Source organism: Rhipicephalus microplus, chromosome 3 (assembly GCF_043290135.1).
Source record: "Rhipicephalus microplus isolate Deutch F79 chromosome 3, USDA_Rmic, whole genome shotgun sequence".
NCBI lineage: Eukaryota > Metazoa > Arthropoda > Arachnida > Ixodida > Ixodidae > Rhipicephalus > Rhipicephalus microplus.
The window spans coordinates 41,589,352-41,616,598 of NC_134702.1; the positions used below are offsets into that span (position 1 = coordinate 41,589,352).

The 27,247-nt window shown below is 47.6% G+C and overlaps 1 protein-coding gene across 5 annotated transcripts in view; it reads left to right on the plus strand.

Moving 5' to 3' along the window:
* Positions 1–27,247, plus strand: part of Rbp (RIMS binding protein) — a 419,392-nt gene that overhangs the window by 4,565 nt on the left and 387,580 nt on the right. The gene's annotated exons all lie outside the window — the stretch shown is intronic.

The following is a 27,247-nucleotide window of genomic DNA, read 5'->3' on the forward strand; positions in this document are numbered from 1 at the left end:
ACAGGTCGAGATCTTGGGACCTTGTTTTCTGACACTGGGGTTGCACCAAGGCTCTGGAGCTTGGCTTCAGATCTGAAAGGCGTCGCATTTGCTCGTACCCTTCGTTTCATGTAACGCTGTTCGACTACTTTTTTTTTACTCTTCACAAACTACAATTTGTCTCTTGTTAGCGATGAAAAACTTGAGAGATTGCGCGTAGCATGCCATATTTAAAGTTCGCCTACGTTCCGCTTTCTGCAGTCGACGACGCCGCAGTATGTGACAATCGACTGCTTGTACGTGCACTCCTATAATGACATAGCAGCTATAGAAAAGCGACGCGGTGAACGTTTGGCATTCCTGCTGACTCATTCAATAGCTGCGGAAGGCGTTGGAAGTTTCTCATTAGTCATCCTTCCCAGCTACGCAATTTACCATCGCGTATAAGTGTTCAGTACTGAAAAAAACTGCCTCATGGACTGTTCGACTCGCGCTCTATAGGTCTTCGGTGTGGATGCTTAGGGTTGTAAGCCTAGCGCAATAACTCTCACACATCGCTTGCAGTTCAGCTACGGGACGTAATAAGTTCGTTTCTCTTTGTGAACGTATTGTTTAGGGCTCGCGCTTTAACGTCGTGCCATTAAGGTTCAAAGTCCCGCTGTTTAAACTAAAACGATAAACGTGCGCCAAAGCAAGGAAAACCTGCAGCAATAATAACCTTTATATACGTATATAGGCAGTGCATACCTGTAGCATTCGTGGTGTTACTGCTATGGGGCCAATACAAAGGGACATATTCGCAACAAAAGGACCTCCGCGAAACATCTAATTGCTTCTCACGAGCAAAATTTGCACTCGGCCCAACAAAAAACGCCCAGAGAGCCCCCCCCCCCCCCCCCCCCCAAAGAAAAAGGAAAGTCTATCGACGCGTGTGGTATTATAGAGTAGTTTATAGCATGGAGGGGTGTCACTGGCCCATATAGGGTATAAAAGTAACGTTTTCTTATGGATCTTGCATGCGCCTCGTACGAGCTGGCTACACCGAACACACTTCGCGCTTTTCAGGGTTATGTACCTGCGCATCTGTATAGAAAGCGCTACGATGCTGCGCTTCACGTGCTCTGACTCCATTCTATTCTATTAAAAGGGCGCGCACGATGTCGACCGTCGGCGCTACTTTCCGCCCCGCGAGGATGTGAACAAAGGAGTGTAGAGAGAGTGAAGGGACGATGAAAAAAAAAGCATAAAAGTGGAGTGCTATCACGCTTCGGTTTGTGAGAACTCCAGAAGGGTGAACGCGCGTGTTTCTGCGTTTGCATTCCGGGTGCTACATTTCACCCGCGTATACATTAAGCGGCGCGTCTGTGTACTGTAATGATGATGGCCGACGCCGCATCCATTCAGGGGCGCAGCGCGCGTCCGGTTTCGAGGTGGACAAGGGGAGAGGTCAGCAAGGGCGCTTCCAGCGCAAACGCACTAAAACACACGAGGTCCAAGTGTGAGGAGAAAAGAAGGCGACAACGGAGAGAAAGTGTGTGTGGGCAGGTCGGGCAGTGCGGAGCCCGACCTGCTGCTCACTTACTTTCTTCAACTGCTCACTTTCTTCGATTCCCCTCCGAAACGCCTGGCTGCGCGGCGTTTCGGGGGCCTTTTGCCGAATTGAAAAGACAGTGAGTGTGCGGTAAAGATTTCAGACGAAAACAGCAAATATATCGGGGAAAAGCGTTGAAGGAGAGTACTCAAGAGAGGAGAAGGCGTGCAAATCGCGTCGATGCCACGCATCGCTTTTGCAGAGGAGCGAGTGAGGTAAGAGCTATGTGTGTGTGTGGCGGGGGGGGGGGGGGTAAGGGGGGGGGGGCAAGACAATCGAAAGCAAGCGTGGCAATAACCCTTTATAGTTATTGAGTGTAGTCCGATGGGTTTCGAGAGAATGCATCGAAGCGAATACGAGGGCAAAGGCAATAAAAAACACAAACAATGGAATCTCTTACTTCTCGTTGTTGTTTGTTACACTTTTAAGCATGGTCGCTGTTTGGAACGGGTTATGCCTGTGTTTGTGGTAAAAGCAGCGCAAGAAAATGGCAACACGAGACGAAGACACGGGACACACGCTGTCGCTTGTTTTTCGCTGACTTAACCATGGAGATAAACCAACTAGCCCACTTTTCCCCCCATGTCAATGTCTGCCTAGCAGTGGAGTAGTTCTCAGTGAGCCGGGGAGCGAGTGGCAACTAGTGACATCCGTACCGATGTGCCAACTTCAAGTTTCTCTATCGATACGCCTATAATATTGGCAAAATTGCATTGGCGCTAAGTGGTGTAGGCTGCGTTCAAGTTAACTGTATGTTCGCGCCTAGAGCGCCTGGACTGCACCAAGTAACGTATATGTTCTGTGTGTGTTGTGGTTCAACACGTTGGCTCACTTGTCGCAGCGTTGACTCGAGGTGTGTAGACTTCTAGAATGCTTTATATAATAATAAGACATGCCGAATAATGTCGGAATTATATAAACCAATGGTTTTATTCTTTCCTTAAGAAAGTAATAAAACCCAGCTGGCGCGCGGAAAACCTGGTTTAACCGCATCGTTCAACCATTACATTTTTACAGCTGGAGCGATAAAGGAAAAAAAAAAGGGGGGGGGGGGTTGCACTCACGCGAACAGTGACAGGAGAGAGAGAGAAAGAAAGAGAGATAGAGATAGATAGATAAATAGATAGATAGATAGATAGATAGATAGATGAGAGAGAGAGAGAGGGGGGGGGGGCAAACAGCCCGCAGGTATCGGACCTGGAGCTGATGGTGGGATCGAAAAGCTATTATCAGCTAGAGGTATCGTTACGCAGCATCGCACGTCAGCCGATTGTTCGACCGATATCTATAAATATACGGCGACCCCGCGTGGTCCGTCGCGCCGCGCCCGGTGTTCCGTATACCTTTCCGGTGCCGTTGAGCGGATACTACGCACCTACACCCATTACACATCGCACTGGTCGCGTACATAATGCATGCTCCGATTGCAGCCGCGTGCACACAATGCTAAAAGACCTGCGCGACCGGCTGCATTTCCGATGGAGACGGAAATGTTGTAGGCCCGTGTGCTCAGATTTGGGTGCACGTTACAGAACCCCAGGCGGTCAAAATTTCCGGAGCCCTCCACTACGGTGTCTCTCATATTCATACGGTGGTTTTGGGACGTTAAACCCTACATATCAATCAATCAAGACCTGCGCGACGCATCACGCTTTGAGTTTTTGTTGTCGTGTGTGTTTGTGTGTTTGTTTCTTGCTGCATAACCTCGTCGCGCAACGAATGATGTAAACCGCGCGTGCCGGCTTTGTGTCGGGAAGCGGTAAATAAAAAATAAAAATAAAGAGAAAGCGGGTAACCGGGACGGCTCGGCGGGTTTCGCGGAAGCGGTGACTGTGTAGATCCCGCCGCCGCCGACACGGTGTGTATACCGTATACTGCGGCCGTGTTTTACTCGCTTCTGTGTCGCAGGTGCTGCGGCGCAATGTGTAAGCGCACGCATTGTTTCACGCCCAGTGCGGATGTGTGTGTGTGCGTGCGCGAGCTCCGTTGGCACACAGCGGCGACGCGACGGGGGAAGGTGAACGCACGCGCTTGTGGGAGGTCATTCGGATCACCGAATGACGAGGACTATACCGTTTTTTTTCTTTCTCACGCTTTCGCTCTTTCTTTTCTCTGTATTTTCGCCGGGTGTGTGTGCAGAGCTGCGGTCATTTCCTTCCCTTTTTTTTGTCCTTTTCTACGTTTGATATGTGGGGTTTAACGTCCCAAAACCACCATTTGATTATGAGGGACGCCGTAGTGGAGGACTCCGGAAATTTCGACCACCTGGGGTTCTTTAACGTGCACCCAAACCTGAGCACACGGGCCTACAACATTTCCGCCTCCATCGGGAATGCAGCCGCCGCAGCCGGGATTCGAACCCGCGACCTGCGGGTCAGCAGTCGAGTACCTTAGCCACTAGACCACCGCGGCGGGGCTTTGTCCTTTTCTACCAATTCTCGAGTACATATACACCTTTTCACAGGAAGGAAATAAAACACCGCCATGATGGGCTGTGCGCGGGAGTACAAAGGCTAAGGGCGCAGCGTTGTCAGTGCATTTTCGAGGGGACGCGCCGATTCGCACAGCCCAAGGAGGGCTATGGTGGCGCCCAGGGAGGCGTTTATGAAAAGGTGAATAGACGCGTGCCTCTTCACTGCTTCGGCACAGCTAGGCGCACTTGCGAGGAGAGATTGGTGTATGCGATGAGGTATAAGCTATACCCACCACGCTTATCTACCGGTTATGCCGCTCGACTGCTGAACCGAAGGTCGCGCGATTGAATCCAGGCCGCGGCGGCTGCGTTTCCATGAAGGCGAAATGCTAGAGTGTGGTGTACATAGAAGTGCATGTTAATAAGTGCCAGGTCGTCGGAGTTACCCCAACTCTCCACTACATCGTCTCTCGTGATCGCATCGTGGTCTTGAGACGTGGAAGCTCGCCAGTTGTTATCTCTAAAGTTAGACTGTGGAGCGAGAAATGGGGACGTGACAAAGAACACACACACGTTCGGCTTACTGCGTATCTTTCAAATTGACAACAGTATGTTTCTTTTAAAGACCAGGCCTCTCGGATGCTCCCCAATGACTCTGGAGTTACGCAGGGTTCAGTACTCGGGCCACTCTTGTTTCTTAATTTTTATAAATGATATTGTAAATGACATCTCTATCAAAAGTAAACTCCATGCGGATTACTGCACAATGTATTCATAAATTGATACTATCAGCGACCGGATACGACTAAATGGAGCCTTTAATAGAATAGTGAAATGGTGTAATGATTGGCAGATAGCTATCAACTTTGATAAAACAATTTTTATGAAAATTTTCACGCTAGCGTAGCTGTCTGCACTTCCAGTATTCGGCACACAATGTCTTGCTCTATGAAGTCGATCACATAAAATATCTTGGTATTTGGATTCGTAATGATCTGAAATGGAACGAACACACCAATAATGTGTATAATTCTGCCAATCAAAAGCTTTTCTTCCTTAGACCGGCTTCGAGATTCGCAACTCCCGACGTTCGCCTCCTTGCATTTAACGCAATTGTGCAGCCTGTAATAGATTAGGTATCCATAGTCTAGTATCCGTTCACCGAAAAAGACATCGATAAAATAGAAGGCATTCAAAAGCGGGTGGTTCGATATGCATACAACAGCTTTGGGTGCACTTCGATGACAGCCTTGCTAAAAAGAGCCAATATACCAACCATGGCACAGAGAAAACGTGTTCTCAGTTTGAAATTTATCTATCAACTTATTAAGCGACACAACAGCGTTGATATTGCCGAGATTATCTCCCTGTCAACTCGTCATGCTACAAGACAGCGACATGCTCTAACAATAAATAAATAAATAAATAAATAAATAAATAAATAACAATCACCCCCTTCACTGCTCGCAACAACTGCTTTAAGTACTAATTTTTTGCCAGGGTCATAAATGGAATCAACTGTCCACAACCATGTGGTGTTGCAGCCATCCCTGGATTCCTTCATGTCCCATATTGTGTAACTAGCTTATTTTCCTTTTCGTTGTGTTGATAACTGTATTTGACGTGTTGTTTGAATTATACTTGAAGCGTGTTTCATCAATATCGGCATACACTTTGTACCACATGTAGTTTTTTTTTTGCATTGTTTTCGTTTGCCCTACTAGTTGTATCAAATATTCGTATACCGTCCTGTGGAAATCCTTAATGGGGTTGCAGTATTTGTAAATAAATAAATAAATATAAATACATAAACATCACTATACAAGCGCTAGAAGCAACTATATTTATTGTAGGAAAAATTGCCCACATAATCATTGTACAACAAGCAAGCGCATCGCCCATCATAGATAACGCCAGGATCCAGATTAGACACAGCCAGGATTAGAAGTTCACAGCTAAATATCCGTAACTGCAAAACGCTTGAAAGGGCAAGCACAACAGAAAGAACAAAACACGAGTGCGTTTTTTTTCCTCGCTGTCCTTACCCTTTCAAGCGCTAGCAGTTATTATGACGCTCCAACAAGGTCGAACATCGGTCATCGGTCTAACCCCCGTATTTACAAACGCTCGTCGACTCGACTTTCACCCTTCACTTGACAGAGTTGAGCACTGCGCCACAGCTCGACTCAAAATGACCCTGCGCTACTCAAGAATCGCAGCAGATGATCGCTGTTATGCAGTGACTTGCCTTACCTAGAGACGGCGCTGCCATCGGCTTTCTCAAATTATGGTGAAAGGTTGAGTGAAGGGACGATCTGGAATACGGGGGTAAATATTCGTTTTCTTTGTTGCGAAACAATGCGGTAATATCAGTGACACAATCATTCCTTTTCCGTCTGATATGGTATAGGCTTTCACAAGTTTTCTGGCTATTAATGTCCCACTCTTGACCAAAATGCGACACGCAAAGTGTGTATGTAACATCAGCGTCAAGTGAAACACCGAACAGTGGCAAGCCTTCGCAATGGTATATAGTGCGCGCCGTCCTCCTATCACAATGGACAGGCGCGCGCATCCTGTTCTGCAGCCCTGCGCATGCATATATATGCGTTCCTGTCCATGGTGATAAGTGGACGGCGCGCGCTATACCATTGCGAAGGCTTGCCACTGTTCGGTGTTTCACTTGACACCCGAAGGCTTGCCACTGTTCGGTGTTTCACTTGACGCCTGAAGGCTTGCCACTGTTCGGTGTTTCACTTGACGCCCGAAGGCTTGTCACTGTTCGGTGTTTCACTTGACGCCGATCGTACGTGCCTGCGTGCCGTGCGGTAAGAGGGGAGGGGGGGGGTGCCTTTGGACAACTATAGCATCAGCTTCTGGGTGGTCGCGCAAACGGAGTCACCTTTCAGCGAAGTTAGTGGAGCTCCGCTCTGGCGCACGCATTTCTTTTGTGCGTGCTGCGAGAGAATGTTGGAGTGTGTGATGCTGCTCTGATTATAAAATACGGCCGGTGAAAACGGAACAACTTCTATAGCGCGGAAAAGAAAAAAAGGTGTGGCCATGAAATAAGGGCACAAAGGGAGGTCCAACAGAAACTACGAGTAAAAGAAAGAGAGAAAGAAAGAAAGAAAGAAAGAAAGAAAGAAAGAAAGAAAGAAAGAAAGAAAGAAAGAAAGAAAGAAAGAAAGAAAGAAAAGAAGTGAGAAGACGGGTCACTTCTTTCGGCGTGCTCCATATGAACCGCTCACGCTTTTGCAACCGTTAAGGCAGCCGTCGGCGGTGTTTGTGTTACCCACGGACACTGTTTTCGTGCACAAAAGCGTAAATATAGAGAAAGAGAGAGTGACAGAGAAAAAGTTTCAGGTGCCGAGTCGCTCGCGCAGAAAAGCCACATTTCGCTGCATCTCAAGACGCTGTGAGTGTTTACATGGCAGCCTCTCACAGAATGTCCCTTAATGAAGAATAATTAACGAGCCGACTTTTGAAAGGAAAAGTTGGGCGAGTGTGAGTGACAAGCGTAGCAGGTGACGCTGAAACAACAACAACAAATACAAAAATAGTTTTATGAACTTACGTGCGAGAAGCACGATCTGATTATGAGGCACGCCATCGCTGGAAGATTTCAGGTTAATTTTGACCACCTGGGGTTTCCTTACGCGGCTTTAATTAAGAGTTTGCTTACGGACAGCGGGAGTGGGTGCAAAGTGAGGTTGGTTAAAGCGGGTGATCTCGTTCTAGTTACTGCCAGTATACGCGTCATGTGAGCCCTTCGCCGTCACGTCCCTCATAAACACATCGTATAGTTTTGGCACGTAAAACACAGCAGTCATATCATGACCTTAATGAGAGCATAATTTTAGCTTGCACTCTCGTATAGTGAGGTCGTATAGTTGTGCAGAACCTTAACTATACTGAAAGGGTGCTGCGACTTTCAGTCTATATGCTGAAGGTAAAGTTACTTAAACCTCCTTACCTTTAGGAAGAAGAGTTTAAAGTCTTTTTCAAACACCGCTTTCAGCCGTGCGTTGCGGAGAAGCTGACGCTCAGGCCAATTGTTGTAATCCTCGAAGCCACCGTTGCAGTGAACTGGAATGACGCTGTCTATAACCAGTAAACTTCATCGCCGGTCTGCGACACGCCAGGCACGTCGATCGGCGACGCGCTCGAGCTTGTCGCCTGCAAAAGGGTATAGCGCGTCTTCGCACAGCTGTGGTTGCTGGCCGAACGTAGACGCGCAACTCTGCTGCCTAGATGTAGCATACACAGTAATTCTATAGCTGTAAGCTCCGCCGCGGTGGTCTAGTTGCTAAGATACTCGGCTGCTGTCCCGCAGGTCGCAGGATCGAATCACGTCTGCGGCGGCTGCATTTCCGGTGGAGGCGGACATGTTGTAGGCCCGTCTGCTCAAATTTGAGTGCACGTTAAAGAACCCCAGGTGGTCGAAATTTCCGGAGACCTCCACTACGGCGTCTCTCATAATCACATGGTGGTTTTGGGACGTTAAACTCCACATGTCAATCAATCAACTGTAATGGGTGAAAGTATACCATCTCGCGTGCTTTTGAGTCGTCACCTTCAGCTCCTCTTCTAGCTTGCCGTTTCTCGTTCTCAATCTTTTTTTTTTTCTCCGTGACTGTATACGTGATTGGTTTGCTCACGCTAGTGTGCCCCCTTAAAATGGTGACGCTACAGCAAACTTGGAGGCAAATTGAAAAAAAAAAGTTTGCTCCTGAATAGACTTCGTGTGTGCGACTCGGCGAAACCCGAGGCATGCTTATCGATGACCAACGTCTGCATCGGATTGGGTGTGTCCCGTGCTCTCGCATACCACTGTTCTTTGTCTATTCACTTCCCCCGTTGCCTCCATCGTTTCTCTTGTAGTCCGTATCTAGACCTGGAAGGCTTCCAAACCGGCAAAAATACACTTTTTCTTTTGCCTTTTCGTAGCTAATTTTTGCACGTTTTGCTAGCCGTCATATCGCATGTTTCCCTGTGTACAGTTGCGCTGTACAGCTACTTTACAGCCCATTATCTTTAGTTTTCACTTGGTGCGACGTATGTACTTTGACTGTACCTATCTGTTTCGCTTGCTAAATTTACCCGGAGCTGCTACGGCATTGCAGTCAAGCCAAAATGCAAATGTTGGGTAGATAAGCGAACTTTGCCTAAAACGGCTGTCCTCATGACTTTAAGCTCGCGACTTTGCAAGTAGATCTGTTCTTGAAATCATTAAACGAGTTCTTGAAATTATGAGCGTGACAATGTGCAATAATTACGTATGGACGCGCGGAGTCAATATTTGCCAACCCGTGATTAGAAAAGTAAAATGAGTGGTCATAAACTTGTAAACAAAGGGCGTACCACAAATCCACCTTTTGTTTTGAAAGCTTCGCGCGTTGTTAAACGCACGTGTCACCTTTACAGGCGTATACCGCGCGCATGCGTCGTACAAACATTGCAGCCACTTAGAGCCGTAATTTTCGGCCTGGCGTAACGTTAGGCAGTATAGCATTCGCGTTCATTTGTGGTGACCTCGACTGACGAAGTATAACGTCGATTTCCCGATCGGCTCTCGGTGCCACGCCCATTGTGCCGGAAGGGAGCTTTACTTTGGAGGTCACATCATTCACTCGGATGGCCGCGACAACTTAATAACAGACTTGGTGTCGCTCCGTAGCCTATATCTGAAGCTAGCACCCCCCCCCCCCCCCTCCCTTTCCCCGCACCCTCGTCATCGATTTCACATTGTTCAATCTGTACGGAAATATGTATAACTTTTCCGACGTAAGGCGCGCCATGCGTATCGCCATTACGAGTTCCGGGTGGCTTCCGGTTTGCGCAATAAACGCGCCCAAGCTGCCGCACCTACGCGGAAAACACGTGATGCTTCGCGGTGCGAGATGCAATCTCGCTATCTCGCGTGCGTGCCGGCAGAAGAGCGTGTTTCCGTGCGCTCAACGTCTCGATAACTAAACTTCCGGCCGTGGTCACAAGTGGGCGAGTCACGTGACTTTCGAAGAAACGTCACGTGTGACGTCATACGACCGCCGTAAAATTTGGACCCTACAGAGGGAAAGGTACTGACTGGCGTTGCGTAAGTACCGCTATTTTGCCAGCGTAAGTGGTTGTACACCATAAGCACTAGACCATCGCGCCGGAGGGCAAAATAGCAGAGAACCGCAAAGCAGCACGGCGTAGATTACCGGTGGCCTGGGCGTTGGGCTTGCAAACTACGCCACGCCGCCTTGCGGTTCTGTGCTATAGTTGGGTACCGTAAGCACCCACCACACCGCGTGGCGGGTGCTTTTGGTACCCAACTATAGCACAGAACGTATAGTACCCGCCGTGTGGCGGGTACCATAAGCACCCGCCACATGGCGTGGCGGGTGCTTATGGTACCCAACTGGTGACCCGAAGGTCACGTGGTTGCGTCCCAGCCGCAGCGGTCACATTTCAATAGATGGAAATTGCTAAAGGGCTGTGTACTCAGATTAATAAGCGCACGTTGAAGAACCCCAGGTACAGTCAAAATTTACGGAACTCTTCACTAAGGCGTCTTTAGTAATCAGATCGTGATTTTGGGACGTGAATACCCCAAAATTTTAGTATCTTATCTTTCTTCGGCGTCACCACTGCCAGAACAAGAGCTGACGGATATGTGCCCCTCTACCAGTGACGTCATCGATGACGTGTCTGCTCAGGTCACGTGAATCTCCCGAGCGTGACCGGATGTTGCGCGGCCGTGCTCTTTAGGATACAGAAACGCATAACCGAGAAAGCTGTGTAGCATGTCTATTTTCCAGGCATTCGGGTCAGTGTTCAGTAACGCAGAAGCATTGAGAGACTTTCATGAAAGACAGCAGTATAAAAGGGCAAGCTGAAGCAGCAGCAGTTAGCGTTCAAGGGCCCTCGATTTACTGTAAACTCGATAGTGATACAGCGGGTATACTGTCTTGTCTTCGTATCTCTCCTTGTACGGCAGTATCACTTTCCCGCCACCTGTATCGGTTACGCCCCAAGAATAAAACCTATAGTGACACGCTTTGGCCGCAAATAACACACACACACACAAAGTAAAGAAACACCAACTACCAACTATGCCAACAATCAGTATTGATACAATAAAACCTACCTCTGCCAGTGAAACATGGGCGCTTTTGTAGGTCACTTATGTGAAGGAGTCGTGCCAGCTGTCTTTTTTTCGAGCCATAAGTAATTTATTCGTGCTAACGGAAATACCCACGCATATAGAAAACTAAAAACCCTTTGTTAATTTATTCATTTTTCAGATAATACAAAATCATTGCCCGTGGTCAGAACGAAAGGAGGTGATTAGCCTCCTGACGTGGCCCGTGTTCGAATAACCTGGCCATACCTAAATACTACTTGGACTCAAAAGTGATGTCAGAATCTATGATGAAATTACCAAAGACGTTCAGGTTTACAAAAAAAATCACAGTATATCCACGGAGTGAATGATGATGGGCCGGGCGAAGTGCTGGAAGGTTTCATCGCGAAACCGTGAACCTTCTGCGAATATCGCCCATTACATCATCAAAGCCGTAACAAACACTGTATACATTTGTACAGAAAATGTTATTATTTGTAAGTGGCAGCTATACGTCGCTTCCCTTCCCCCTTCATTATAAAGGCTTTATGGTCGGTGAAGTGGTGGATTGGTGATGGGGCGTAGTGGGATGTTTGCAAGGACGAAGCGCTGTGAAGTTTTCAAAGGGGGAACTATCGCCGGTCACGTACATGCATATTATAGGGATGAACAGACCCACACCTTTAGGAGCTTCGCCCCTAAAAAATAGAACCAGCTATAATATGAACATGCGTCTGTATACGGTCCTATCATCTATCCGATTCACGCGCAAAGTGATTGAAGCCGTGGAAATGAGCGCGCGTGATTAAACGAAACGTTCGCCGTGTAGGACAGCTATGGCTGGGGTTGGAGCTTATGCTTAAGCTTAGGTTGTAACCTTCGATGAAGGTGGAGATGCCGTATACTCCCGTTCTCAGATTTGGGCGCACGTTAAAGAACCCCATGTGGTTAAAATTTCCGGAGCCCTCCACTATGGCGTCTCTCCTGATTATATAGTGGTTTCGGGACAATAAACCCTACATATTAACCAACTACGTGGTAACCTTCGATACACTCATCAACACATAGGGTAAACACCTCTTTCCTGGGCTGTGGCCCGTTGACGTCGCTTCTTGAGCAGTGGGGTCACGTGTATTTACAACAGCCCAGAAACAACGGTGACACGCGGTAACTAATGTAGCGCTTCTAGGGACGTCCTGCTTGCGAATGCATGGCTGCACATGACAGTAAATAGACGAGTCAGAAATGACGTCTGGCGCGTACGAATCGATCAAAAGCCCATAGGGCGCCCTGGCGACGTTGCGATGACCACCCTGCTAGCGTCACGACCTGCGATTGAAAGCTGGCAGAGAATAACGCGCAGAGTGCGTCGTATATATATGATCGGACGGTGTTGGGAGACTTCTCAAAAATGAGGGAAAAAAAGTAAAACAAAAAGACGAAACCCGACGAGATCATTAGATATACCAAAACACTTGTGCACAGTGCGCTAAGCGCGCGCATTATGTTGGGCTGCGTATTCCCATTCGTATTAGTTATTTCGATACTTTGTTGTCTCTTCCCGTTATTTCACCGAGACCGGAGAGCGGAGGACGAATGTAGAATACATTTTCATGTTCCGTAAGTTAATATAACGAATGCAATGTATCTTTGAATTTTACGCACACGTGCGCACACACGCGCGCGCTACAAAAGAAAAAATACACTTTTTTGTGCATGCAGATTGCGTGACATTCATCGAAAGAGCAAAAAGGTGTGTTTAATTTTGGCTCTTGTATCTCGGACGAACAGCCTTGCTCCCTCCCCCTCCTGCCCTTTTTCTCCCATCTCTCTCTTTTAACGTTCCTCAACAGTGATGGAAGTAAGAAGTGTGGCAGCTTGGGATATAGTTGGTATGGCATGACGATAGTTATAGAGCGAGAACAAAACGACGACACAAAGAAAGACACGAAGGACACGAGAACTTCGTGTCCTTCGTGTCTTTCTTTGTGTCGTCGTTTTGTTCTCAACTATCATCGTGATGGAAGAATGTTATCTATAACAAAGTCAAGTTAATCGTGCATCTCGTAAAGTATGCGATTGTTAACGGTGATTGGCCCTTGCGACTGTATGGCCGCAGCCTTCCGTCGAAATTGGGCAATGTATTCGAATCACCGAGGAATGCGCGCGGCAGTGACCACTGCAGTGCGTGCCCCTGGGGACAGTGCAGCGCTCGTTTCATTGCGGCATCGAAAGATGGCGCCGTTGTTCCTGCGTATTTGAAAGTGGTGTTAGGGCAACGTGCCCGGAACTCTAGCGGTGTTCGTTGGGCTCGGCTTGGTGCGGGCGCGTTGTTTCAAGTCCGGAGCACTCTAGGAGCCTGGGCTCTTTCATGGTGACGTATGTTGTCATCGCTTGGCGTAACGCAGGCAAAACCTTGTACAAAATAGGAAAAAGAAAAAAAAAAGAGGAAGTCAGAAATAGTACGACCGAGAAAAAAAGAAAGAAAAGGAAAAGAGAACTAAATTGAAACGTCAAGAGGAAGAAACTGGAAAAGAAAAAAAAAGAATCTGAAGAGTAAAGAAAGAGAAAAAATGCCGCCATATCCACGAAGTGAATGATGATGAGTGGGCGAAGCTCCGGAGGTAAACCTGGTAAACCATGAATCCTCCGTACATTTTGCCCACTCGATTTTATTGCAACGCTCCCCATAGCGTACGTCGCCGCACTATATCGAACGATGACACGCGCCATATGTGGCATCATTCCTATTTTATAACACCTCGCATCTTTCATAATCAACTACACGTACCGCCGTCTAGTTTATAACATCTTGCATCTTTTGGACGGACGGACGGACGGACGGACGGACGGATGGATGGATGGATGGATGGATGGATGGATGGATGGATGGACGGACGGATGGACGGATGGACGGACGGATATGGCTGTACCCTTTAGATCGGGCGGTGGCTATAGCGTAATACTTAGAACTGAACGAGAGGTGGCTACATACAGGGGACGCACAGCCCACGCCTTAAGGAGCTTCGCTCATAAAACCGAAAATTTACAAATAAAACTGCCCAGCTCCACACATCTATCAGGCGTGGCACCACCAGAGCAAAGCTGCCTCATTTTGTTTTAAAGACGATAGCCTTTCTTGGGGACATTTGACGGAAAAAATTTAGGTCTGTCTGTCTGTCTGTCTGTCTGTACATTTGTCTGTTTGTCCGCCCTAACGATACCTCAAACAGCTCCAAACGTCCAACCCCATTCGCAGCGCCCACCAATATTGCTCAAGGTTTACGCGTTCATAGTTGTGCGATTGTCAATTAAAAAGCAATTATTGCGCATATGTGAGGCGCCACAACAACGCTTCGATGTTTTCTATGTCTGCCTTTATACTAGAAGAGGCACACACAAGTAACTCTAAGGAATGTAGCGTTTAATCACGCTGCGCTGACAGTGCAACGCGATGCTCAAAAAGGTGTTTCCAACGCTTTGCTACGACGTCACGGTAGTGGCACCTGCCCGTCGCTTTGCGTTCTACACCTTATCGCCTCTGAGACTGACGCGCATCTTTCTCCGCGGGCTGCACGCCTTCGTTTTCGAAGATAACTGCCAGATGGCACTTGTGTCTAACGTGCCTAGATGCGCTGGTTCGCCTCCGCCACACGCTCGAGGCACTCTAACGCAGCGCCTGCAGAATACCATTCACCGAGTTTCTTGCGCATAACATCAAATAAACGTTTTGTTCACTATCTCCAGACGCAAGACTATCGTCTTTCGACGACATTTACAGTGTAACATGTAGATTCGGGCCGATTTTTTGTCTTTTCGAACATTTAACGGGGTCTATGAGTTGCACTGAATGAATCGGGTTGGGTCGGACGTAACCTAAGCTAAGCAGCCCTTGCGCTCGGTATTTGGGAAAGGTATGTAGAGAAGGTGAGAAAGAGGGTGGGAAGGAAGGAGAGGGGAGCTTCCGGTAAGGCCGAGAGCTTTGAAATCCGATAGGCTGCAGCCGGTGCATAGCTCCGTTATCTCCTCTTTGATATGCATGGCTACTATACGCGCACACCGATAATAGCTGTTCCTGTCCAATCCAGTTCGTTTCTACAATGAGTACTGGTATCAATGTTTGTAAAGCGGCGGCGAGATAATAAATGTGATTCCTAAATTGGGAAGCGTGTGAGGTGGATTAACAAACTGACATTTTGTAGCACTCGGGAAGCTCGCTTTGTTTTCCGAAGAAAGTGTCTCAGGAAGGTTAGTCAAGGCATCGAAAAACACTACGTTTCACGCGCACCAGCTTCGAGTCAACTGCACTTAGAGATCTCCACAAAAACAGCTTGTTGCTTCACTAGTGTGGTTTCCGGATGAATTCATCGACCCGAACGCCGTGGAAACGTTTGTCGTAAGCAGCCATGCTATCTAAGCATACATTCCTCCTACCTATTGTTTTGAGAGCCTGAGCATTTTGAGGCTATTATTTGTCTTTTCGTAATGTTTCTGTCAATTCTGATTGGCGATACAGGGCAACTATCTTATGAAAATTCCTTTTGCCTTGTGCGTTTCGCAATGCTGAACTGCTTCGAACGCTTCTTGCGCTTTCTGTGGATACAAAGAGACTTTAAACGAAATCTGCGTTTCGCTTACGCCACGTGTAATATGTGATGAACCGACTACTTCAGTTAGCGGCTGTGACGGAAGCTGCGATCTACAAAGTGGCGCTCGTGTGACCGGCTGTGGTTTGACAACAACCTGAGCTGCATTTCCGGCGTGAGGAACGAGACCAACAGGTTGAACGCGTTGCGGGTTCTTTGGAACGAGTTCGGAAGACGGTCGGGCGAACACCGATGCGACGACAAGGATGCGCAAGACCCGCGGCTGGCTCCCTTCGGTGCGTTCCGGGTGTGTGCGTCTTGCCGAGAGTCCCTGCTGGCCGGGCGGGTTCCGCCGCTCGGCAAGAGCCACGGCTACGCGTACCCGCCTCGTCCCACGGACCTCCCCGATCTGAACCCGGTGAAAGAGCGCCTCATCTCGCCTCGACTCCCCTTCGTGAGCATCAGGCGGCTGACGCGGTCAGTACGGCATTAAGGGACAGATAGTGAACGTGCCCATCTACGTTCCGAGCGTAATAAAAAAATACATAAACATCATTATAGTGCGAATTTACTCTCACATATACGCGTAAACTCGCCAAGATTTCCCGCGAGGGTCTAATGGTTCCTGGGAATCGCAATGTGATCGCACGGGGAAGTTTACGTTAACTCACTGGCGAATGCCAACGGATTTTAACTTTACTCCCCCTCATAGCACCACCCCTTCACCTCTGCCAGATGGGAGGCGGCAATCCGCAGCTCGTCCTTGGCAGATCAGCTCTGGGCTGTCCACCAAGCCCGCGAGGCGGCTGAGGAGCTTGGAATCTCAGTCCCCACGTGGGAGCTGCCCGCAACACAGTGATCTGTGTTTTGGAGGACCAAATAAAAGTTTATCCAATCCAATCCAATAGCACCACCCCGTGCATTCGCACTTAACCATGTTCACCCTCGGGGAAACGCTTGGGAGTTTTTTTTTTCTCGTTGCTTGACTGACATGTATCATTGAAGACCCAGCAGAAAATGTGGTATAGGCAGAGCGTCTTTTGCCTACCAAAACAGCGCCACCGCATTTTCGTGACGTAAAGTCCGGTGGAATGTGTCTATAGCGCAGATAGGTGTTTGTCTGGATCTTTCCGTATTTCCATTCATCTCCCACTCCAAGCTGCGGATGGTGTAAGCACCGAATGACGTATTATCAACAAACTCGAAACGCCGTGAACCACAGCAAAAAGGCAGAGATACGGACCGAGGGTTCACTTACAATCAGTTTTGTTCCGTACAAGGGAACACATTACACGCGCATGGGTCGTGAAAGAAAGTAGGGAAGAGGACAACGGTGACATGTCTTAACGATTCTATGCATTGAACTGAAGAATGAAAGCCCTATCATGTATTCACGTGAAAGACAGGCGTGCGCACAGGGGCGAGAAGGCCGGGGGACGCAAAGTCGGCTCTCTACATTGACATAATAGGGAGGAGGGGGCTGTGACTGGTGGTTAGGTGCAAAGTCAGCCCCGTGAATTGACTTAATAGAGAAGAAGGTGCTGCTACCCCCCCCCCCCTCTGAGATCAAACCTGCGCACGCCTATGGTGAAAGATATGAAAGTTCATTTGAATTTAATTGTTTATTTCAACATAATACATGTCGAGGGACGGTACGGCTAAGGGCAGAATTAACTGCCTGACAATGGCCCTACCACCCAAGCACTGTCCAACAGGTTTGTGACTATCATTAAGAAGTTATACACTAAATAGTGGAAGCGCTGCACGGGAATAAAGAAAAAAGAAACGTGACATAGCGCTATCTGCAAGGGATGGCGACATACATACAGGAATAGTACAATTGAGCTTTTTTTTTTCTTTTTTTTAAATAATGTAACAGGTAATAAGCCACATGATGTTAGAGGTCGTACTCATACTATGAAGGCATGCAAGTCAACAAATATGATTTAACAACACGCTTAAACAGGGATGTTGATGAAACTTCATACGCGTTGCTATAAGTACTTGCGGATGTTGGCTTAAGAAACTAGGGATCATGTATTTAAGTTGTTTAGTGCCGTATTTTGTTCTGCAAAGCGGATCTTCGAGGTGGCTATGTCGAAAACTATACGGATTGCGGTTAGTCAAGTACATGTGTGTAAACATGGATTCATTTTGACGCATAGATTCTGAGCAGTGCTATCGAAGGAACATATCACCGATTTTGTCGATGCGATAGGCCTGGTATTTTTCACGCGCTCGTTGGTCGCCGTGACGCCTCAGCATTTTGTATTGAAGATAAATTGTATACCGACGCGTGTTTACGTGTGTGATTAGTGAACTTACAAGGCGAGTACGGGAATGAGATCGAGAGTGCGTGAGATAGAGAAATGGGTGGAGTGTGGTTGGTGGCGGGAAGAGAGACAAAGGGGGGAAGGGGCGGTCTCTCTGTTAAACCCGTGTCGCCGTCTTTTTTGTGCGAGAGAACAATGAGCGTCGTGTCCCCGCATTCGATGCGCCGATGAGATCCGGCACGGCTGCGTGCGGGGACGTGCAAAGAGATCCGGGGTCTCCCGCACTCTAGGTCTGCCACCCGAATCTAGGTCCGCGACGCTTAGCTGTGACCGAGGAAGCCGTGTGGGAGGAGTCGAGTTAAAAAAAAAAAAACGGTGAAGAGATATATTCCTCAGCTTGAGTAACATGTCGAATGGTACTAATATACAGCATCCACTCACGCCATTTGCTCGCTGTCTTCACAGTTGTTTTTTTTTTTGTAGCGGCAGGTGTCTGCATAGAGTTGCAGACATCGCTTGGAATAGTAGTTAGGAAAGTTAAATTTTTAACTCTTTAATTGTATGACTTAATGGAGGCGGAAATGTTGTAGGCCCGTGTGCTCAGATTTGGGTGCACGTTAAAGAACCCCAGGTGGTCGAAATTTCCGGAGCCCTCCACTACGGCGTCTCCCATAATCATATGGTGGTTTTGGGACATTAAACCCCACATATCAATCAATTGTATGAGTTAGACAGTTAAATCAAACGAGAGAACTGAAGTCTGACGCGAAGAACCCGTTGCTGCTTCGGAATTCAGGGAAAGTGGACTCTAGTAATAACTACGAAATAATGCAGTTATCCTAAATTCTGCGCCGAAACCGAAACCAAAGGACCGATGAGCGCAACAAGCAGATGACTACAGTGACGTCACTTTCCCAACAGTGGTTACGGGGATGCAGTTATTTCGCATTAGTTAACGCATGTGCGTCATCCGTGCTGTAATGGCGAATGCGGCCCACACACCCACACAACGAAATCTGTTGATGGTTGATACAACAACACTCCCTCATTTTAGTTGCGCTCTTTCGCGTTTCGGTTTGGGTATCGCCGCAGAACGGGTGAAAAATTCATCGATTCGCATTTATAACTAGAGGCTGCTTTTCCAAAATCTGAAAGCGGCAATCAGTTCATTGCATAAATGATTTCTATTCTCCCAATCGATTCAACTGCCTCACTCCAATAATTAAAAAGTTATGTAGTTTAACTTTCCTAATTACTGTTCCAAATGATGTCTTATCAGGACACCTGCCGCTACAGAAAGAGCAACTGTCAAGACAGCGAGCAAACAGCGTCTTTTGCTGTTTTTTACACGATATTGGACACATTTTCGGAAGCACCCTGTACACTTCACGATATCCAAAGTGTATCGCGAAGCGCGACGAGTGATTAAAGTTGAGCAGTAGAATCGAGCTATGGTTTCAAGGATTGGTTGGTGTTCGCCAAGGAGGTTAAAAAAAATGGCAGCATATCCACGGAGTGAATGATGGAGAGTGGGGCGAAGAATTCGTCCGTCCATTCGTTCTTGCTTCCGTCCGTCCATGCGTCCGTCAGTGTGACCGTCCATGCGTCCATCAGCCCGTCCGTGCGTGCGTCTGTTCGTGCCTCCGTCCCTGCGTTCGTCCATGCAGCCGCCCCTGCGTCCGTTCATGCGTCCATACATGCATCTGTCTATGTGTCCGTTCGTCCAGCTATTCAACACTCCAAGTACCACCATCTCGCATCTTTTCATCATATATTCCCCATATAGAAGCACTGCCATCCAGCGGACATTCCAAGGACTAAACGAGAGGTGGCACACGCACACTTTCTTACGGCTTGCGCTTCGGGTCCACTTCCCACCTTTAACCACCTCGAGTTCATGGTATATACTAGTTCACTGTATTCATGGCACTGCGGCCGAACGCTCGCTAAACCTTTCGAAAACCAAGGAGGTTACGCCCAGCGAGTATGACGTAGCAAACTTTTTCAGTCAGATAGTGCTCAATGTACAGGCTGCTAATGGGAAATGAGAGGCGGAGAATTCGGCTTTTACTTTCTTACGGCTTGCGCTTCGTATTTATTTAACATTTTTAACCACCTTGAGTTCATTCACGGTATATAAAAGTTCATTGTATTCATGGCACTGCGGCTCAACGCTCGCTAAACCTTTCTAAAGCTAAGGAGGTTACACTCAACGAGTATAACGTAGCAAACGTTTCTTGTCAGATAGTGCTCAATGTACATGCCAATAGCGGCTAATGGTGATTGCAGCCTGCGCATTAACTAAAAGCCGAATGGTCCTGTCTCTCATTCCCCATTAGCAGCCATTTACATGTACATTGAGCACTATTTTTTATTGTTCAACAACGCACAGAAGTCTCTCACTGGCACCACCTTGGAGGTCAAAATGTTATACTTGTTACATACTACGGGGGACGAACGGGTGTCGCTATAAGGAGCTTGGCCCCTAAAAAAATGCTGGGGTGGAAGATCCTGCACTGCCTTGCTAGCAATAGTGAAGCCAGCTTTTGTCCTCCAAAGATGCTCTTTTCTGGTGGTGGCCACTTGGAGATAAAGGGACTTTAGTCTATTAGTCTATAGATTACGTTAGTTATAAAATAAAAGAATGTTGTTGCCGATTAAATAACCTATATAGACGATTATGTGTGACTTAATTTCCAACAAAATTTGCCTTGAGGCTTACTAAAGAAAACTAGTAACACAAGGGCGTGCTTTGAGCACTATCTCACACGAAAAGGTTCCCACGGTAAACTCGTTGGGGGTGCGAGGAAAAACGCTCCTTTGAAATCGCCGAACGATAACAGCTCATCATGCCCCTAGTAAGATGGCTGCCACAGCCACCATCTTACGGTTGGCACGGCTTCACTTGTGCGCAACAATTTCCACTCCAGCGTTTTTTGTTTTTTTTTTAATCCTCCTTGGTATTCGCCCCTCCTGTACCACTCCCCAATCGTTCCCTCTCCTGCACGCAGCAGTGATAGCCCCCGTATTCTCTAGAACGTCCCTTCACTCGACGCTTCACCTTCACTTGAGAAGCCGATGGGATCGCCATCTCTAGGCACGGCGCGTCACTGTATTTCAGCAAAAATGTGCTGCGATTGTTGAGTAGCGCAGCGTCATTTTAAGCCGAGCGGTGGCGCAGTGCTCAACTCTGTCAAGTGAAAGGTGGAAGTCGAGTCGAGTAGCGTTTGTGAATACGGGGTATAAGAGTGCTGCGTATCACGGAGGCGCGCTTAGGTAGCAAAATAGCGTACAATCCTAATTTTTGTTTTGCTTCACTAGACATTAATTGCCATGTTACAAATTAAAGATGTGTGCGCGATACGACAAGCGTGCGTGTGCATATCATTTGCATGTGTCGAGGCCTATGTTAATTTAAAAATTGAAATTTACTGCAGCGTTGCAGCAGTTCAAGATGCCAGGTTCAAGCATTAAGCCAACACTGCGACTATGTGCACGCATTGCATTCGGCGCTGAACTTTATTGGTTGTTAATATTAAGATTTCACTATGTGACTGTGAATTTTCGGGGACGGCTTTAAGCTCTCCCATAGTCGAGTACCGAGTACTCTGAATCGTTAACTACTTTTTCTAAACACATAAGATTTCACGCGAGAACTCAAACGCGTTCTTCAAATCTCTTGATGCGTTCCTTTTGAATTCCCGACATGTGATACTTTTAGGGGATTTCAATTGTGTCTTAGACTCACACGCAGACGTTCGAGGTCCGGGTCGCGGCCGGTCAAACTGGAATGCCAGAGAACTCGAACGTCTAGTGCAGCGATTCGCATTGAGTGACATTCATCAAAGTGTACATGGCAGTAATTATGCCCATACTTGGCGTCGAGCAGCCGAATTGATCGCGTGTATGCATCCCCCAGTCTCATTACCTACGTTCACGACACCGGGGTAATGTCATTGCCACCGACACCAGTATACATTAGCGACCATCGGCCGGTTATGTTCTCTCTCCGCCTGCCAGCGGGGACGCCAACGATTCGCAGACCATGGCGTCTCGATTGCCGCGTCCTCCAGGACTCTCAGGCTACAGAGAAATTATCCCGAGCGTTACGCGCATCGCTCATTGGGGCTGATGTAGCTGATTGGGATCGCCTCAAAGAACAGTGGCGGCATCATTGCAGTGCGTCGGGCAGAGGACTTTGCACCAGTATGTCGAAAGATGCGTCAATGTTAATCCAGAAGATGCGCATTGCCAATCGAGATCCCAGTCCTTCCACTGTAATTGGGGCATGGCAAGAGGAGCTCGTTGAAAGGTAGCAACGTATTATGCGCGCTTCTTTGCTCTCGGCTGCAGCTTGGCGCTGTAGACGTGCACCGTGGGCACACGCTGAGGTCTTAAGGTATGCACGCAGAGCTCTGCTTTGTTTACCAGCCTCGCCTGCCCACTCGCTGGACTCTCCCGCCCCAGCTGCTGCGGGTACGCGCGACTTTCAGGAATTCACTCAACACTTTCAGTCAATAGCTCAATCTGGTGCTAATGTCTGTTACCCAGGATCCGTTCCTTCGCATCCTCTGCTAAAAGATTTACCTCATGATTCCAACATGTCAAATGACGTCCTCCTATCACCGCCATCCGATGACGAAATCAAAGGCGCATTAGACGCAATGAAAAAGGGATCCGCCCCAGGGCCTGACGGACTCCCTGCAGAGTTTTATGTACAGTTCTGGCCTATCATTGGTCCAACTATGTCACGCGTCATTCGCAAGTGTTTCCAAGATATTACACTTCCAACCTCTTTCCACAAAGGCCTTATAACACTAGTTCCCAAGAAAGACCCAATGTCCACGCGACCAGAAGATTGGCGCCCTATTACTCTGCTCAATGTAGATTACAAGCTCTTGGCCAACATTTTGGTGCGCCGAATCAGTCCATTTCTTCCAACAATAATTGCTCCCCACCAGGTCTGTTCTGTTCCGGGCCGAGAAATACACACTCATACGTGGTTAACGCGTGACATCATTCAATACACCACTAGCCGATGTGCGCAAGGACTGTTGGTTTCATTAGATCAAGAGAAAGCTTTTGATTTCATAGAACATGGCTACTTACTAAATGTTTTACATGCATTTGGATTCCCGGATAAGTTCATTGACCTCATTAACGCGATGTATACTAATTCAGAAAGTACCCATTACATAGATTTCCGTGAGAGTCACCCATTTAAAGTAATGCGCGGGGTCCGTCAAGGGTGTCCCCTCTCCCCAGTGTTATTTATTCTTGCATTAGAGCCCTTCTTAAGGGCCGTTGAACATCACCCGCAGATTCGTGGCTTACCTCTACCCGGTAACACTCAAGTAAAGGTCGCTGCATATGCAGATGATATCACTCTATATGTACATAATGAACAGTCGCTGCAGCATGCTCTTGATACATTCCACGATTTCGCTATTATCTCCGGTGCAAGGTTAAACTTTTCTAAAAGCCAGTATTTTTTCATTGGCAACCCCAGCGGTCGTATCAACATTACGTCGTCTTTACAGTGATCTCCTAACATTGCAATACTGGGAGTTACTTTCACTGCATTTGGTATACAAGATAGCATCTGGTCATCCGTTGTACAAACTCTTCTAAGTGATGTCAAAGCAGCCAGGTACTTCGAATTCCCCCTCTTGGAACGCCGATACTTAACTCAAACGGTGTACCTAGGAAAATTTTGGTACCTTTGCCATTCTGTAAAACCACCGCTCTACGTGTCTAAGAAAGTGCAAAGCTGCATCAGTTCATTTTTTTGGTCCGGTGGCACAGAATTATTGTCTCGTTCGGCGTTAGCTCAACCACGTGATCGAGATGGTTTTGCATTCCCCGACGTTTCCGTCACGGCTTCTACCTTGTGCCTACGTACTTTACCGCGAATGCCGAGCAACGAGTACGCCCGTTCAGAAACTGGCTTGCTACCATCTGGGGCCATCACTACGTGTCTTCCGGCCGGCTAGCCAAATTAACCAAGTCCCCGATCAACTCAACTGCCGTCTTTCTATCGAGCCCTTCTGGCATTTCACCGACGTTTGGAGGCCACGTGCCAAGAAATAGAGGTGGCCGAATCTAAATTGGTGGACACAATGACCACCCTTCTACGGCCCTTGGTGCCCCAGCATCGTCAATCTGTAATGAACCGCGCTTGGAAACCAATAACTGCCGCAGTGTTGCCAGGGCATCTCAGAGACTTTGTCTGGAGGTTGGGCTGGGGCTTGCTCCCCACGCGAGATCGGTTGCAGCGATGGCAGGTGGTTCGCACTTCCACTTGCCCCAACTGCGTCATGGTAGAGACCAATCGACATGCGACGTTTGAATGTGTGATTTCCTGCCTTTTTTTTTTTGGCGCGTGGTTAATGCTGGTTTTCGGGGACAAGTTGTGCGAACTTTCGTGTCCAACGGCCGATTTCCGCGTAGCCGCTTCTCCGCTCTGTCAATAGTTGCGGGGCTGTTCAGCCTTTGGAGAAACCGATGTGAGGCCGTAGCTGCCAATTGCCGCCGGCGTGCTTTGTGGCCAATACTGGGGAGAATGAGACGAGAGATCCTCGCGTTCCTCTCCGATGAGCTTTTCTTCCTCGGGGAGCAAGAGTTTCTGTGGCATTGGTCGTGCCCTTTCGTCAAGGTGGAACACGAAAGAATACAACTCATTTTTCAACCGACTTGGTGCTAAGCAGCGCCCGTTGAGTTGTTTTATATGATTTCATTTGTTACATATCGTGTTTCATTGCATCTATTGTATCGTTATACCATTGTATGATGATATCGCATTGAGTTCTTGTCTACATATATGCCAACATTGTCATGTATATTAAAGCAAATGTCTTCACTGTAACGTAGCGATGTTAGTCGTGAAATATAGATGTGCCGAGGTGTATATGCCCTGTTACTGGAATGGTATGAAGCCTTTGTGTTCTGTACATGCTGTAAATAAATTTTTTTAAAACAAGGATACAAGAATCGCTTCAGAAGTCACTGTCCTTCGGTATAAGTCGTAAAAAGGGACGGCTTTAAGCTCTCCCATAGTAGAGTACCTGTAGTACTCTAAATCGTTACCCACTTTTTGTAAACATCTGAAAAACCTTTAACATCTATAGGGACGGCTTACTGCTCTCCCATAGTCGAGTACCAAGTACTCGAAATCGTTAAACATTTTTTCTACCCCCCCCCCCTATAGGCATCTATAGGCAATCTGGACGGCTTTGTGCTCTCCCATAGTAGAGTACATAGTACTCTGGATCGTTATCCACTTTTTCTAAACACAGTTAACCACTTTTTTCTAAACACATGCTATGGACTGAAATCTTGCGGGACTGCGTAACGCTGTACCATAGTAGCGTACCTAGTGCTCTGAATCGTTACTCACGTATTCTAAACACACGGACCATGCGTGTGATGCCCATGGGATGGCTCTATGCACTCCCATAGTAGGGTGCCTAGTATTCTGAATCGTTACCCACTCTTTCTAAACACAGGCTGTCATCCTGACAGCAGCTGCTTATATTTTTATAAACTAGGTTTCGTCAAATGTGAGACCGCGGGACGGCTGTATGCACTAGGTACTCTACTACGGGAGTAGATAGAGTACCTATAGTTCTCTCAATCGTTAACCACCTTTTCTGAAAAAAAAAAAAGAACTGACATCGGCAGCGTTGACCCAAGGAATACAAATAATGACGGCCAGGGTTCCAGCACGAATTAAGCCGCAACAGTCTGCGTGGCAATAATTGGAGTACCGACACAAAATTTTTCCACGTGTTTTTTTTTTTTACGTCAGATGATGGGTCAAACCAACGAGAGCGTAGGAAATGTACCGATTAGTGTGATTGCGCCCTGAAAAAAAAAAAAACAATTACAGCATGCTTTTGAAAGCTAGTTTTGCTTCCTACTGTACCGTGACGTCACGACATGATATTAGTGGCGCCATCTGGTGGTGGTATGTGCACGCGCAAGTTTTCGTAACGTATCCTCGTCCGCGCATCGTTTCTTCGGACAATTCCTTTGCGCTCTGATAAGCGTATATCTTGTGTTCGCGTGGACGAACGCTATTCCAGGCTCCGCTAGCGGTACGCTGGATGACAGGGACCGCCCAGCGTAAGCAGACGATCAAGAGGCGACGTGCAGACTGCCATTTCTTGTGTGTTTTGGCGCTTTACGTCATCACAACTAGCCATACTGCTGCGCGAAGCTACCAGGATTAGTACTGTAGCCTGGCGTCGAGTTAGTGTCGATGTGGGTAGGTGCTCCGCGAGAAAATTGACTTTAATATCAAAATAAAATTTGCTCAGCGTCACACCTTATCAGAGCCGTCTCGGTATACAGGTGATTTATACTCCAGAGTAAACTCGCCTTCGAAAAAAAAAAAAAGGGTGTCACTACGGAACCCCGCCAGGTCTCAGATCTATTTTTTCGAATAGGGCCTTATTTATGTTCGTGAAACGTCAACCGTGGTTGCAATGCTGGCTATGCAATTTCGTAACATTACATATGTACTCCTGTGATGCAGCCGTCACGCCGGGTTAACGCTAATTGTAATGAGGCGCCATCCGCTGAATTTGATTTATATAGCACTGTCCAGAGCTACCATCTTCGCGAGCACCAGCGCTTCATATCTGCTCACCACTTCTGGTGTTGCTAATATGCACGTTGCATTGGCATCGTTACAGAACCGTAAAAAACTGGTTATATAAAACATGTGCGGCTGTTTGACGTATGTCAGCCACTTCGTATCGTTTCGCTTAATAAAAAAAAGTTATTGCACATGTGCACACTCTCTTACCTCCGCAAGCTTTGCATGACATTGATTCCCATGATACGTGGGATGCACATTTCTTTTTTTTTTTTTTTGACCAAGTGAATAAAGACGCGTTCGACTTTGTGGGACGCCGAGATCATCCGTGTGTGGCTGGCCTGCCGCGTTTATTCGTGTAACCCTCACTGATTGATTTGTGGGGTTTAACGTCCCAAAACCACCACTTGATTATGAGAGACGCCGTAGTGGAGGGCTCCGGAAATTTCGACCACCTGGGGTTCTTTAACGTGCACCCAAATCTGAGTACACGGGCCTTCAACATTTCCGCCTCCATCGGAAATGCAGCCGCCGCAGCCGGGAATCGAACCCGCGACTGTAACCCTCACTGGTATACCTGTTACGTTCGCTATAGTGGCAGACAATCATCGCCGCTGTCTGCTATCAAGAGAAGGTAGCGTAATTAGATGTAACTAATAGTAATGTTAACGCATCTATTCATCTCCACGTACCGCGAA